At 45.4% G+C, this 14,925-nt stretch overlaps 1 pseudogene; it reads left to right on the forward strand.

Annotated features, from left to right (window-relative positions):
- The first annotated feature begins 6,170 nt into the window (after nt 1-6,170).
- On the forward strand, nt 6,171-10,111 carry LOC142578415 (uncharacterized; annotated as a pseudogene).
- The last annotated feature ends 4,814 nt before the right edge of the window (nt 10,112-14,925 follow it).

Here is a 14,925-nt window from a genome sequence, read left to right on the forward strand (position 1 = left end):
GGTGCTGAAACGTTCACCTATTCTTTTGAAGTGCCACTTATTCGATGAGAAAAAAAAATTTAACGAAAGAGAGATAAGAAAACATACAAAAACAAGGCAAAGTTAAAAAGTTATTCGTTTTGTTGACTGGATGTAACTGTAAACGGCATCAAAAACGTCCCTGTGGCTGCCCCCTATAACTGACGCACCGAAAGATAGTATAATTTCTGGTGATAACATTAACCCTAATTTTGCGAACGGAAGTTCTAGATGTCTTTTTCTCTGCTCCTCGCCGTCGTCTTCGTCCTCTGATGATGATGATGATGTCCTTGATGAGTTTGGCGCTTACCCACTCGCGGGGATTGGCCAAGAGTCGGGCAGACTTTGTTTAAGTGTGCAGAAAATGGAGGTAACAACCTAAAATTTTGTTACATGAATTTAGCCGAGAGAAAATCGAAACGGTTCAGTAGACTGTCATGCTACGTAGAGGGAAAAAAAATTATCTATAATATATCAATGCGGCAATACAGGAGGAATAAATAGAATAACATGGTCATCAATGAAATCGGTTTGATTCAATAATAAATTTTTCTAAGGCGAAGCACACATTCCTGTGTGAGTGCCCAAGCACAGACGCTCCGAAAGACAGTAGTACCGGAGTGTTCAATGGCAGGCCAAGCTGTCGCACTGTAATATATAATGTCATTTTCCTCACGGAGGAGAAACGCCGGCATTCCAGCAAGTAGTGCTCAATCGTCTCTAATGCATTGCAAAAATGGCACAATGGGGATATTGCCAGACCAGATCGGTGCATGTAAAAATTTAGAGATGGGACTCGACAACGTAGTCTCGTTATGTAACTTCCGTTTGTCTTGTTTTGCAAAACTTCCTGCTCCAAGGGAATTGTAAGTGGCGTAGTTCCAAGGATGATTTAAGGTTCGATTGTGATGTTAAAAGGATGTATCTTCTAAACCTGGCGGACGTGATAAAACCCATCGTTGGAAGAAGGGGAAGCACTGGGCCGCTGATAGAAGCCTTGGCCAAGCTGTCTGCCACCTCATTCATAAATATGCCTTTGTGCCCAGGTACCCATATTAATCGTAAACTTCTCAAATGACTAGGAGCCAGTCAGTAAAAAGTTTTCAATATGTGTGACTCGCCGGGAGCAGTAAGTGAGGTGCACAGCGACAAAGAATCTGTGATTATTACCGCCGTTGTCCTGGAAGATTGTAGCTTTCGTAAAGCTAGGACAACAGCTAGGAATTCCGCTAGGTATATTGGAGTGAAGTCGGGAAGCCGAATAGAAAAAGACCAGTCCAATGATGATGAGAAGATTCCAACTCCTGCCTTTTCTACACTCTGCGAAGCATCCGTTGCTATAATTACGTTAGTGTGGAGTTGATTCAAGTGATCCTGGAGTAAGCCGTTAAGAATATGCGAGGGAAGCTGCTTTGCATTATTAGGGTATAGGTCATCATAAGTAATAACTAGTGAATTTGAGATGCTGTTTTCCGTGATTATGTCATTTATATTTACGTCTAACGGATTCAATAACGATTGCGATACAATGACTTGTGGCGTGTGTAACCGTGGCCATCTGACTCCAAAAAATTGGACTCGTTGTTTGATGAAGATGGACTGGGATCTTCTTAGTGGGGATTCATAGAGCCTTATAAATGTTTGGACGGTAATTATTTTAAATCTCATTTCAAGGCAAGGTAATCGTGCTTCCTTGTAGAGCACAGCTTTGGCTACAAACTTTGGTAGCCCCAGACATAAGCGAAGCGCTTCCCGTTCCAGCAAAACTAGTGGGCGTAGCTTGTAAGCCGCGGCGCCGGAGAATAACACACAACCGAACTCTATTATAGGTCGAATATACATGCGGTAAATCATTATGAGTGTGTCTCTGCGCATGCCCCATCGATAATTACTTATCCTTCGTAATATCCCCTTTGCACGAGAAGCTTTCGAAGATATATGGTCAATATGCTGACGCCAATCAAGATTACTATCATAAATAATTCCAAGGTACCTGACCTTTTCCACTTGTGGGATAGTGGAATGACGGTATGAAAGGGATATAGTAACTGGGTCTTGTAGAGGAAAGACAAGAACGGCACTCTTATTTACATTAAGGGACAAGCGAATACTGTCCAGCCATGCTTCTAGCTCGCATAAGTATTCCTGTAAGCATTCGTACAGAGACTGAATATCCCTTGCTGATGCAAAAAACGCTATATCATCAGCGTAAACGTACGTGCTTACATTTTGATGATGAGGAATAGAGCTGAGTAGGATGTTAAACAGCAGCGGGGACAAAACTACCCCTTGAGGAACCCTGCGTGTTTGTCTGAATTTTCCCGATGAAATTCCGCTTTGAGCACAGTAAAACTCCCTGCCCTGCAAGAACTCGGCAGTCCACGTCACGAAGTAGTCTGGCAATCCAATATCCTGCATCCTCTTTATTAATAAAGGGTATTCCACACTATCGTATGCTTTAGAAATGTCTAATGTGACTAGGGCAGCATATTGTTTTTGGTAACGAGCCAACTGAATTCGGCTTTCTAGGTCGATATGTGCGCACCAAATGGACATCCCAGGTCTAAATCCAATTTGGCAGGGGCTCAATAATTCTCTTGTGGTCACAAACTGAACCATACGTGCGTTTAATAATCTTTCTATTAATTTTACGAAATTTGATGTGAGAGAAATAGGCCGAATATTGTCTAGGACATACCCTTTGGTTTGGTCTTTCAGCAGAGGAATCACCTTCGCAATTCTCCACACAGGAGCGAACCATGCATATTGTACTGAGTAATTTATGGTATCTAACAAGCCGTTAGGAGCGACTTCAAAGAGAAGCTTAATCATCTTGGTAGTGACTCCATCGGGACCTGGGGCTGCAGTTGATAAACAGGAAACGGCTTGGGACAATTCTGCCATGGAAAACTCTTCGAAATCTTCTGAATTGCCCTGCGCGTAAGGAGAGAAGGGAAGAGAGGTAGCGAAGCGGGTCTCTAACCCTTGCGCGATTACATTTAGAGTGTCAGCTTTTTCACTTGTGGTTAAAACTACCGACTCCCAGTTCAAGGGACGTGGAATAATTTTTTGGGATTTTAAAAACCGAAATAATGAACGCTCAGAGCTCAGAGCCCAGAGCTCGTGCCTCGTGCGACGCCTTGTCCTCTTCGCCCTTGAGTCAGTTTCAAGCGCATCGCATTCGCAGAAGCCATGAAAAGCAAAAAAATAATTTCCTTGCTAAATTCTTGAAACGCTACGTTGTGGTACCTTTTCCTTTGATATTATGAAACGTTTCCATCCGTGTTTATTCTGTTTAGACTTGGGTAATTATACTTTTAAGCCTACTAGATTCTTCGTCACTCCCAATACTGAGTGTAAGCATTATACGAGGGCGAAACAGAAAGTTTTTGCCCTTATTTTTTCAGCCATATTACGATTGTAAATGCGAAGTCAACGTATATCCATTCCCAGCGGTGGACCTTTCTTGGGCCGGGCACGCCTTATCTGCCGGTAGTGCCGCGGCACGGCGCTGCTGTCAGTTGTTGAAGTGCGGAAATGCGGTTTTGTTTGAAATCAGGGCTACAATCAGGACTCCATGTGAACCAAAGGTCAGTGGGTCTCCTCGCATTGGGCGCTCACGCGAAGACTACAAAGGAAGTTGTGCAGGGTGATATGGGCTGGACTTCTTTTGAAGTGACGGAAGCTCGCAGTAATGTTGAGTATGAAGAAAGACTGAGGAATATGGAAGAAAGTAAATGGGTTGGGAGAGTGTTGAGGTAACTGTACAGGAAAAACATTGATTCACAGTGGAGGAAAAGAACTAGAAAGCTTACCAGCAAGTATGCGGCCTGTAGGTTGGGCAACACAGCAACGAAGAACGTCAAGCGGAAAGTCAGAGAGGCCGAAATAATCTCATGGGTGGCGGCAATGGAAAGAAACCTGCCATGAGTAACTACTTAAGAGGAAAAAACAAAATCAGGAAGGAAACAATTTATGATAACTCAAAGGGAAGCTCATTACCTTTCGAAGCGAGATCACGTTGCCTTGGAACGCACAGCTATAAGCCAAGATATATGAATGAAGAAGAAGTATGTGCTTGCTGCGATAAAGCTAGAGAAACAATGGAGCATGTTTTATCAGAATGTGGAGATAGCTGCCCAGTGGTCGATTTACGCACTACTAGACTCCTTGAAGCCCTTGGCTTCAGCGAGAGCAGGGGGAAGTAGACATGTCCGCAGTAAAGATCAGTAAGAGGCGATTGAAAAATTGGAGGAAGTAGGGAAAGGGCAAAACACGGAGACGTACAAAAAGAAAGTTCACAACAGGGGTCAGAAAATTTGGTTATGGGAATTCATCGTGCGTGTTTTGCTTCCTTTTCTTACTCAACCTAAGTAGTACATTAGGCAGTACAATAGCAAGAGCTTGGTGGCGCAACCCACCGCCCTGTTCCAAAGGGGACCCTCATAGCATCCATCCAACATCCATCCATCGAAGATGGCGGTTGTGCTTCACACGTCCACGGCGTGCGAGCAACGAAGTGTGATGCGTTTTCTGTGGAGCAAGGGACGAACGTCCGTCGAAATCCACAGGGAAATGTAGCCCACGTATGGATAAAGTGTCTCGCTTCGAGAAGACTGAGGTGTTGCGAGTTCGCAAAAGGCCGTGAACACTTGTGTGACAATCAGCATTCGGGGAGGCCGCGTCCGTCGCTGACTGACGACTAGGGCATCTTAAATTCAGTGCTGCGATTGGATCGGGTTGGGGACTCTGTGGGAAAATAGTGTAATGTATGCAGAATAGTACGTATATTTGTAATTTCTTGTATGTATACCTTATTTTGCAGGTAAAAAAATATGGGTGAAGACTTTCTGATTCGCCCTTGTATAAAAGACCGACCAACCGACCGACATAACAGGATGTCCATATCCCTTCCCGTTTTACCAGTTTGTTCAGAAAATCGGACTATCATTTTCTAAAAATGTCCTGAACAGCCGCCGATGTGTCTAGGCATTTGCTCTTTTGCTCAATTGTCAAAAGTATTAGGGTCCACTTTGCTGCAACATTTTTTACAGTTCTAGGTCGTCATAGATAACGGCACCAACTCACGTGGTATTCCCAGGCATCGCAATACTTTTGGCTGATTTTCGGTCTCGCACTCGTTTTTACTTTCAACACCGAAATTGTTTATTTTAACATTGACAATGCAACGTTTATTGGCAGCACATGAAGGACCATAGCGGCACAAATTTCGGCACATATTATGCTTGGCGAAACAGGAACTTGATTATGGTCCTATGCTCTTCAGCACTTTTCTGGACATGCTGCCATCTTCAATTTGGAGATAATGAGAGAATGATGAGCCGAAAATATAGGTAGCTAATTTTTGAACATTCAATATGGTTTAATTAGCTGATACACCGTGACATCTAGCTCAATATTTTTTTTGGCTAAGTCTCAAAACTTATAAGGACCCCCTCGTAGTTGTGCCTGCGTACTAAACGTAGCTTCAGTCTCAATTCAACAGTGTCTTGTGATCTAGAACCCTTATTTACTTTATATTCTGAAGGCTTCGGAAGAGGGGACGTGCAAAGAACATGCCCTTTCAAAGTTAATGTCCTGCAAAACATCATTTTCAAGTGGCGTAAATGTGTAACTTAATCTTAAGCATTTCTACATCTTCAAATTTACAAAATAGTACTTAAATTCTCGGATATTACGTGCCAATATGACGATGTCATTATGTTGCACGGCATGTGTGGAGGATTCCGGATTAATTTCGATCACGTGTGGTTATTTAATGTGCCCTAAAATCTAAGTACACGAGCGTTTTTGCAATTCGCGTCCATCCTAATGCGACCGCCGCGGCCAGGATCGTACCCATGACCTCATGTTGAGCAGTGCAGAGCCATAACCACTAAGCCATAAAAGTGTCTGTGACTATATAAGCTACCGTGGCTGTTTCCCCACGACTAGAGGTGTGCGCCGAGACGTGGGTGCGCCGCCGTAGCCGACATTCCTTCTCGGCGAGATCGTTGTTGCGCCATAATCTTTGCTGTGTTATCTAGTTCTTGTCATGCCACGGCCCTTGATGCGATGCCCTGCGCATGCGTGACATCCACACATATGTATATATACTAGGGAGCAATAAAGGCGGGGGTTCATTCCCGTTCATGTTCAAGACGGTGTCGTTCGACGCGGAAACACGACATGGTGTCAGAAGTGGGATTCGCAAATTGGGTGGAACCACGGGCGACGTACGGCTGACCTTCATCGTTGGCGTCCTCGGCTCGGACACGATAACGGAACAAGAGCTTCGAGCCATGGCGCGTGAAGAATTTCGTGCCAGCTTTTTCCGGTACAGCCACCAACGAGCTTCAACTTTGACAAGGCATCAGAGTGGCCGGCGTGGCTGCAAGAATTCGATTATTATCGATTTGCTTCCGGCCTTAATGAGCGAACTCAAGAGTCTCAGGTACGCACGCTGCTGTATACCATGGGGCGGCAGGCACGCAACGTATTCAAGACCTTTGAGCTATGGGAAGAACAGTCAAAGGACTATGAAGTGGTGAAAAAAACGTTTCGACGCCCACTTCATTGCCACGCGCAATGTGGTCTACGAAAGTGCGTGTTTTTATCGTCGACACCAAGTTTCAGGCTAATTGATGGACCAGTATGTAACAGCCCTACATGGCAGATAAATGTGACTATGGTGTGATGAAAGAACGGATGATCCTCGACTGTTTCGTGGTTGGACTACATGACACAAAGTTGTCAGAGGCCCTACAAATGGACGCTGCACTGACTCTGAAAACGGCACTGACAAAGGCAACGATGAAGGAAGCGGTACAGCAACAACAGGAACTTCACAGCAGTCCATACCACCAACCAGCCAGCGTAGAGGTTGACGGAATTCATCAACGAGCAAGCCAGGGACGTCCAGAGGACCAATGGGCCAAAGAAGACGTCCGAAAGTGTGCGGCTTGCAGCAGGGCCCGTCATTTAACCTCATCGTGCGCTGCAAGGGGGGCAATCTGCTGCAGGTGCCAACGACGGGGACATTTCGCCGCGGTCTGCCCACAAAAGCGGAACTTCACGATCGCCGAAGCAAGCACATCCGAGGTAGATTTGTGCAGTGTTCCCCGGACAGCTACATAGAGTGAGCAAACAGAGTGTGCCATCTATTTTGTTGGGACTTTAGCTGGTACAATTGCAAGAGCTCGTTTTGTTCAGGTCACTATTAATGGGGCCACAGTGTCTGCTAAGATTGACACAGGAGCAGAGGTAAACTTTGTTCCAGCATCGTTTCCTGGCGTACCCAAGACTAGATCGTTCCAACGTAATTTTAAAAGGGCCAGGCAATGAAGCGTTAGATCTGAAAGGACAGTTCACTGCAGACATTCTGTGGAAACGATGTTTGGTTAGGCGGGACGTTTTCGTCATTAACTCGGGGAGTAATGTCATTTTAGGCTTGCCAGCAATAGAAGCTTTGGGAATAGTGAAATTTGTAAACGAAGTTTCGATCCACCAAGCCGTACAAACGTGCTTCCCCTCTTTGTTCTGCGATTTGAGTGCCATGAAAGGAGAATACTGTATTAATCTCAAAGCAGGCGCGGTGCCCTATACCATTTACATCGCTCGTCGTATACCCACCCCGCTGAGGGACGGCGTGAAACGCGAGCTAGAAGAAATGGAAAAGAACGGGGTCACTCGTAAAGTCGAAGGGCCAACCGAGTGGTGTGCTGGCATAGTGCCCGTCTTGAAGCCCTCCGGGCAAGTGCGAATATGTGTTGGCCTAACCCAACTCAATAAGTGGGTGAAACGTGAGCGATTTGTGCTCCCCACTGTTGATGAGACACTCGGGTTACTAAGCGGAGCAGCTGTGTTTTCTAAACTTGACGCGAACTCGGTATTCCATCAAGTAAAGCTAAGCAAGGATTGTCAGCTATTGACCACGTTTATTACCCCCTTTGGACGTTATTGCTTTGAACGCCTGCCGTTTGGCATAACCTCTGCTCCTGAATATTTTCAAAGGCAAATGTGTGAAACTCTTGATGGAATGCCGGGGGTCGTAAACTCAATGGACGATGTGTTAGTCTTTGGTTCTTCACAGAAAAAGCATGATGAGCCATTGTTTCAGACTTTAGAACGTTTGACGGAAGCCGGCATCACTTTGAATCGTGAAAAATGTCAGTTCATTGTAAAAGAGCTATGTTTTTGGGATGCCGAGTGAGCAAAGATAGCATACTGCCAGATCATGCAAAAGTTGTAGCGATCACTGATATGAAACCACCTGAAAATGTTGCCGATATGCGGAGATTCCTTGGTCTTGCAAATCATTGCTCGCGGTTTATTCCAGACTTTGTGAGAAGTCTGCGCCGTTACGTCAGTTGCTGCACAAGCACAGTGAGTGGATTTGGGCAACGCCTCAGCAGATGGCGTTTGACAGCATAAAACGCGCTATCTGTTCTGACAGGTGTATGGCAAAGTTTGATCCACGGAATCAAACCATTCTTTCTGCAGACGCGTCGTCGTAAGGTTTAGGTGCAGTTTTACTTCAGGTACAACCAAACAAAGAAAGACGGCCAATTATATTTCTTTCAAGATCACTGACTCGAACAGACATGCGCTATGCGCAAATTGAAAAGGAGACCCTAGCTCTAACTTGGGCGACTGAGCGTCTCGAAAGTTATGTGCGTGGACTACACATAACGCTGGAGACGGATCACAAACCGCTAGAGACTTTGCTAGGAACGACTCCCCTAGATTTGGTACCGCCGCGCATTCAGAGATTCCGAATGCGTCTGATGCGATTCAGTTTTGATGTCGTATATGTTCCTGGGAAAAATTTGGAAACTGCTGATGCACTTTCTAGAGCGCCAGTGCGAGGGCAAAAAAAAAAACCAAGTACTTCCTTTCTGTGGATGAAGTGAACTCCTTTGTTACTGGTGCGTTATCCGAGTTGGGTGAATCTGATCACTTTGGACTGGTCGCCGAAGAGCAGGCGAAGGACGAGACCTGCCGTACGTTGTGCCGTTACCTTCGTGAAGGCTGGCCGGGCCCAACTTCGCTATCAAGCGTTATGAGGCCATATTGGCAGTATCGCGCAACATTGAGCGTGTGTAAAGGGATTCTCATGCATGGCACTCGCCTCGTTGTGCCCCTCTCGCTCCAGAATAGAATGTTAAGTCTGCTTCACGAAGGTCATCAAGGTATCGTGAGTGCAAGGCGAGAGCAAGGAAGTCTGTTTGGTGGCCGGGCTTGAGCTCTCAACTAGCTTCATTGGTTGTCAATTGCAGCTTGTGTTCGCAGTTCCGAGAACTACCGAGTGAACCAATGATCCCAACCCAGACACCTATTCGACCTTGGCAAAGGGTCGCAGCAGATATCTTCCATCTCAACGGCCGTAACTACTTGCTCTTAGGGGATTTTCTATCTTGACTTCCAGAATTGTGCTTACTGGAATCGCTCACCAGCACTTGTGTTGTTGGTCATGTCAAAGACGTCTTCACTAGGCACGGCATACTCGAAGTGCTTGTCATGGATAACGGTGCTCAATTTGTCAGTGAAGAATTTAAACAGTTCGCGAAGGCCTATGGATTCAAAGGTGTGACGTGTAGCCCTCGGTACCCGCAGGCAAACGGAGAGGTAGAACGAATGGTGAAAATGGTAAAAGGGCTACTGCTAAGGTTTCATGATCCCTATTTGGCTCTGTTAGCCTACAGGGACACCCCCGGGACCACTAGGCAAGATGCCAGCGGAGCTGCTCATGGGGCGGCGGCTTCGTACAACCCTGCCTCTCCATCCGAACAAGCTGGTACCAAAGACACCCAACCTGAAAGAGGCACGGAAGAAGGATGCAGTTGTCCGGGAAGAGCAGCGGCAAGATTCTGACCGCGGTCATGCGGCCCGACACCTTGTCCCATTGGCACCCGGTGATTCTGTCTGGGTCAACGACTGCAGGCGGGAAGGCGTCGTCTGTCAGCGGGCAAAACGGCCGCGGTCGTATGTCGTCGCGTTGGAGAGCGGCATCCAGATCGAATGCAACAGGAAATTTCTAGTCAAGCAAGCGCCAAGCAGAATTCCAGACTCGTACAACGAGACATACAACTAGAGGTGTGCGCCGAGACGTGGGCGCGTCGCCGTAGCCGACGTTCCTTCCCGGCGAGATCGATGTGTCATTTAAATAGGAATAAAGATCTTTTTTTTAAATGTAAATCCAACTTCATTTGAGAATTTATGTTGTGTTGCTTAATTCTTTTTCCCTGTCTCAGGCATAGAATCATGTCAAGTAGGGGGAGCAATGAAGCAACAGAAAAAGCACAATAGTAACCCTGCTGTCCGTGCGTCTGCAATGCTTGTCGTCACCAGTCAGCGTGGGATTCCGAAACTTCTCCTTCAAAAGCGCAATATGGCGCAGCGAGAAGAAAAATATAGTGGTTTCGGAACGTCGGAAACACGGCTCGAGGGTCGCGGGAACTGTGGTTCCAGGTAGAATCGGTGATATGTCTCAGAACGGCATCAACGCGAGAGTTGCAACTTGTAGCGAGATATAGACATTTCTGGCCGCGATGTGTTCAAAATGAAGGTTGCACGTTTTTGCATCATTCCGTTGCATTAAAAGGTGTTTTTTCTACATGTCTACATGTAAAAATGTATTTCTGCATGTCTGCTGCATCGTGCTGTTTCTTTGCAACATTCATGAGAAATCGAATGCAATTGACAACGATAGCTGCGCTGAACTGTAAAACAGTTTCGACGTGTAGGTTAAAGAACCCTTTTATTTTCCCCCGGAAATAATTGTGCAACCGAGCAATGCCTGCGTTTATACTAATCCGCATTTCGTTCATTCAGCCTGGTAATGACGAGTTGAGCAAATTGGGTAATTGAGCAATTTTTTTTTTCTACGCGGTGTCACAACATAGCTCAGCTGAATAAATGTTTCAACCACAGCAAAAAAAAAGTTATTTCCGTTATTCTTTCAGGAAAAAAGGACGTTAAAAAATTTTAAAAGGAAACTTACAAGAAAAGGGTTATTAATATTCAGAAAAAGTGATTTCACTTATTGTGAGTCGGAAATGCTCATTATAACATACGCTGATTGGATGACAGCTTAAAGGCTGAAACTAGCAGCATTTGGTTATAAGAGAGGTCTCTTTCTTTTCTTTAATAACGCACATTATAATAATACTATCTTATTCAGAACATGAGGAAGCAAGGTTAACATATCTAAAGAGTCACGTGCGTTAATTGTTGCTGGCTAAGCAATTCTAGCCAAATTCACCGACTCTTTGCTCAATGGAAAAACTACCGCATTAAAACTGAAACATCGCAAAAAAGAAAACAATTGCCACTACGAAGGAAAAAAGAAGCAAGGTTCAGCATGCATAATCGTGGTGGAAGAAACATAAACCCAGAACATGCACGCCTTTAAATATGTGCTCATTTTTTTTTATGTCGGCTGAAAAGCAAAAGATTTACTACAGGTTTTGTACTTTTCTCACTTTCAATACCTCTGTATTCGGTCTTCTCAGCCCCGAAATCCCTTGAAAAGCCCCGAACTTCAACCTGTTTAGCAAAGAAGGATGTAGCGAAAGAGCTATTTAAATTTGTGGTTCCGGTATGTATACGCTGCCGGTGCTGCCAACGCAAAAAGTCACAGTTTCGCCTGGAAGGCGTAGCATCGATTGCGATAGCAAATCACTGGACAGCTGTACGACGTAAGGATGGTAGTTTTTATGGGTCGTACAAACATGTAAACATATAGGCGCACTAGAGAAATTAACAAGCATGTTGTCACGCGCGCATAAGCCAACGTGAACACGTCTCATTCGATGACAGTGGAAACTCGCTGTCAAAACGCTGGAGTGAGGAATCGTGGCAGCAGCCGCGAGCGAATTGACCTTCGCACAGAATGCGAATTGATGAATTCGTACGAATTGACCTTCGTACGCGAAGTATGCCGCGACAACACAGCACAGCACGGGCTCTGACGGCGTCGCATATGGTTTTCAAAAAGCCTTTCAAAAAACAGCGCCCTGGGAGGGCGCGCGCGGTAGCCCGGGAAGCCTGGAGGTAGCCCGGACCATGTGCCAGTTTCCCTTGTGGCTCGACTAAAGCATTCAACTGACAATCAATGTTGCCAATACTTGTGCCATGCGTCACGGCACATACCAACAAGTTGCCTATAAAAGCGAGCACCAGTTTCTCACATTCTTCTCTCGTGGTTCATTTAACATTTTGAGACACTCTGTTGCATTGCATCGCTTTCGGGATAGGCCTTATTAGTAATGAAACAGGTTCTAATGCTTCTTTGGCGTAGTGAGAAAGATCACTCGTGTTATTTCCAACATAATGAAGTCATCGCCGCCTTCTTGCTCCTCTTGTGATGCACAAGCTTGCGTCACACACGAATGCTTGACGTACACACGCACGCACAATTTGTAGGCTGTACAGGGGACGCAGTCGCATGGGGTACGACGTGAAGCGTCTTGTGCATGGTGCTTGGGGTGCATCGACACTAGGGTACAACAATGACGTAAGCAAATGCGCAAGTATTATTTATTCATGCATTACAAAGCTTACATGCTTAACTTACAATACAGATAGTTGAGGTCCTATGGTCTAATCTTGCAATCGTGCTCACTCCCTATGCTTAGCGATCCCGCCATGATCAAATGTTGTGGGAGCAAACAGGCATCCATCCGTCTTGTTGTTCCGAGTCTCATCACGTAATTTCTAGATTCTACATGACGAAAGCGGTGACGCCATAGCCGAGCTACAGTCGTATTTCAGCGGACGATTGCACACTAGTAAGCCTCATAATGCCTCATGAGAACAGCTTTGAGTTTGATGGACGACATATATATGCTATACCGTGGCTGAGCGAGCACTAACTATCAAACACGAGCACTCCCACTAGGATCGACAAATTTACTGCTGGGCTATGCCTCTCTGAATGCCGAGCGAGAAAGTAAATTTAACTCCGATTGCATCATGAGTGGAACGACAACGGTGCCTTCTGTGCATGCGAGCCATGCATGATTGAGCAATGGCTTCTTTCCTCTACCCCAAAATACCAATGTAAGGCGCGCATGTAGTTCGGTTGCAAATAGATAAGCGATGATAGCATGACATGTTTTCATTACATGTACTATTAAACAGGCAACACCCTATATGTTGAGCGAAGTGAAAGATGTTTGAGGTGAAAATTACACAGACTCCACGCACTGTGGAAATCGATGTTATGCAAAGCATTTTCCAATTTGCTTGTTATGTAGCATTGTTAGGGGTTCTGCAAAAACGTTACAAGGTGGACTAACGTGTTCGTACAAGGTGAGTAACATGTGTACGTGCGGTCATGTGCGTGAATACCGCAGCAAGACGACGGCATGGCGAACTTGGCATGACGAATGATCTTGTTTTCTGAAAAAGAAGCGACAGACAGAAATAAGTTTAACTTTCTACGTAGACTGAGAACTTCTGACGCACTCAACCTCCTTGATGCACGCCTGAGCATGTGAACAACATGCATGTCATACACAGCTGGTCCATCATCCACACTTTGGCGGAGTGCACTAAAGCTGCCGTGGCCAGCAATGTTTTGGACCATGCACCATTTTGTGCACGCTTGGCATAACCATATTGACTTCGGTGAATCAGAGCGATACAGAGAGATGGTGCCGTGCATTCCCTTCAAAAGCTAAAATATGAGATCGCACCAGCAGTGCGCTGTGAAGAACTAGCATCAGCAAATTCTTAGGCAAAAGAGTACCAGTTTTTCAACTAGATTAAACAAAAAATAACGCACAGTTGAAAGTTCAGCGTCCGTCCGTGTCTAACGCCTTTTCTTTGTGTGCGCGTCCTTTGTATTTCGCTGGTACCCCCTTATTCAAGTACAACCAGCTATGGCCTAACTACATCAGTGAGCCAATGTTATTTTCCAATTGAATGCTCATGAGAAAGAAAGAGCTCATTGAATAAGGCTAGGTGTACACCTATACCCGGACAATAATGTTTAGGAAGCTTTAAAAAATAGGCTGCCCAAACTTAGGCGACGTTAATGGCAGGGTGGGCTAAAGACACAGAAAGAGTTCAGAATTACTTGACCCAAGCAGAATTCAGATTCTGACCATCACAGCGTCGCTGACGCTACACTAAAGAGCTTTGGTTTAGGTGGTCCAAGTGGCTTCTGTAAAACCATGGCAGAGGCGTATATAACAAAGAAGTTGAACAGTGATCCAGTCGTGCTATACACGTGGACAACTTTTCTTGGCTATGAAGCGAAAGCTACGGGGGCGGAGCTTCTGCAGATGACTGTATTTGCACACAATGTAGTACGAGCACGCTCGGCACTGGCTTCGGTAACCTTGCACAACCTCTTCAGTGAAGGCAAATACAATGAAATTGGCGTGAATCAATTTTTATTCACATCTAATGTGTACCAAGTTCTGAACAGCGAGCATTGCAGCCTGCGTCGGATCTCCGAAGCAGCTGTATGGCGTCGGTTAGGAATTCAATGTGCAACCGATGCTGGCATCGGTAGAGTTAGCTTGCTCACTCATTTGTACATGCCGATGGTTGCGATTTACAGCACAGACGCTGGAAAAACTTTTTGTGTGCTCCAACACTCTTTTGTTGTTAAAGTTGGTCGATAGACTTTCAGGGGAGTGTTCGTCGCTTAATCAAGAGCCGAACACTCACCAGAAAACACGGGCATCATTTTGCCTTTGATGAAGGTGCAAAACGTGAGGTCTCAGGTGTGCAAAAACTTGAATGAGCAAACTAAAATAAAATAAAATACCGAAATCTGACTGGTGAACGTTACGTATTGTTTAAAATTAAGTGCGCAAAAAAACAAAATGTATAGTTTTCTATTTCCCACGTAAGAAAATGAAAAGAAAATTCTGGGACTGCTTCTAGCAGTGG

This window comes from Dermacentor variabilis, chromosome 4 (assembly GCF_050947875.1).
Source record: "Dermacentor variabilis isolate Ectoservices chromosome 4, ASM5094787v1, whole genome shotgun sequence".
Lineage (NCBI taxonomy): Eukaryota > Metazoa > Arthropoda > Arachnida > Ixodida > Ixodidae > Dermacentor > Dermacentor variabilis.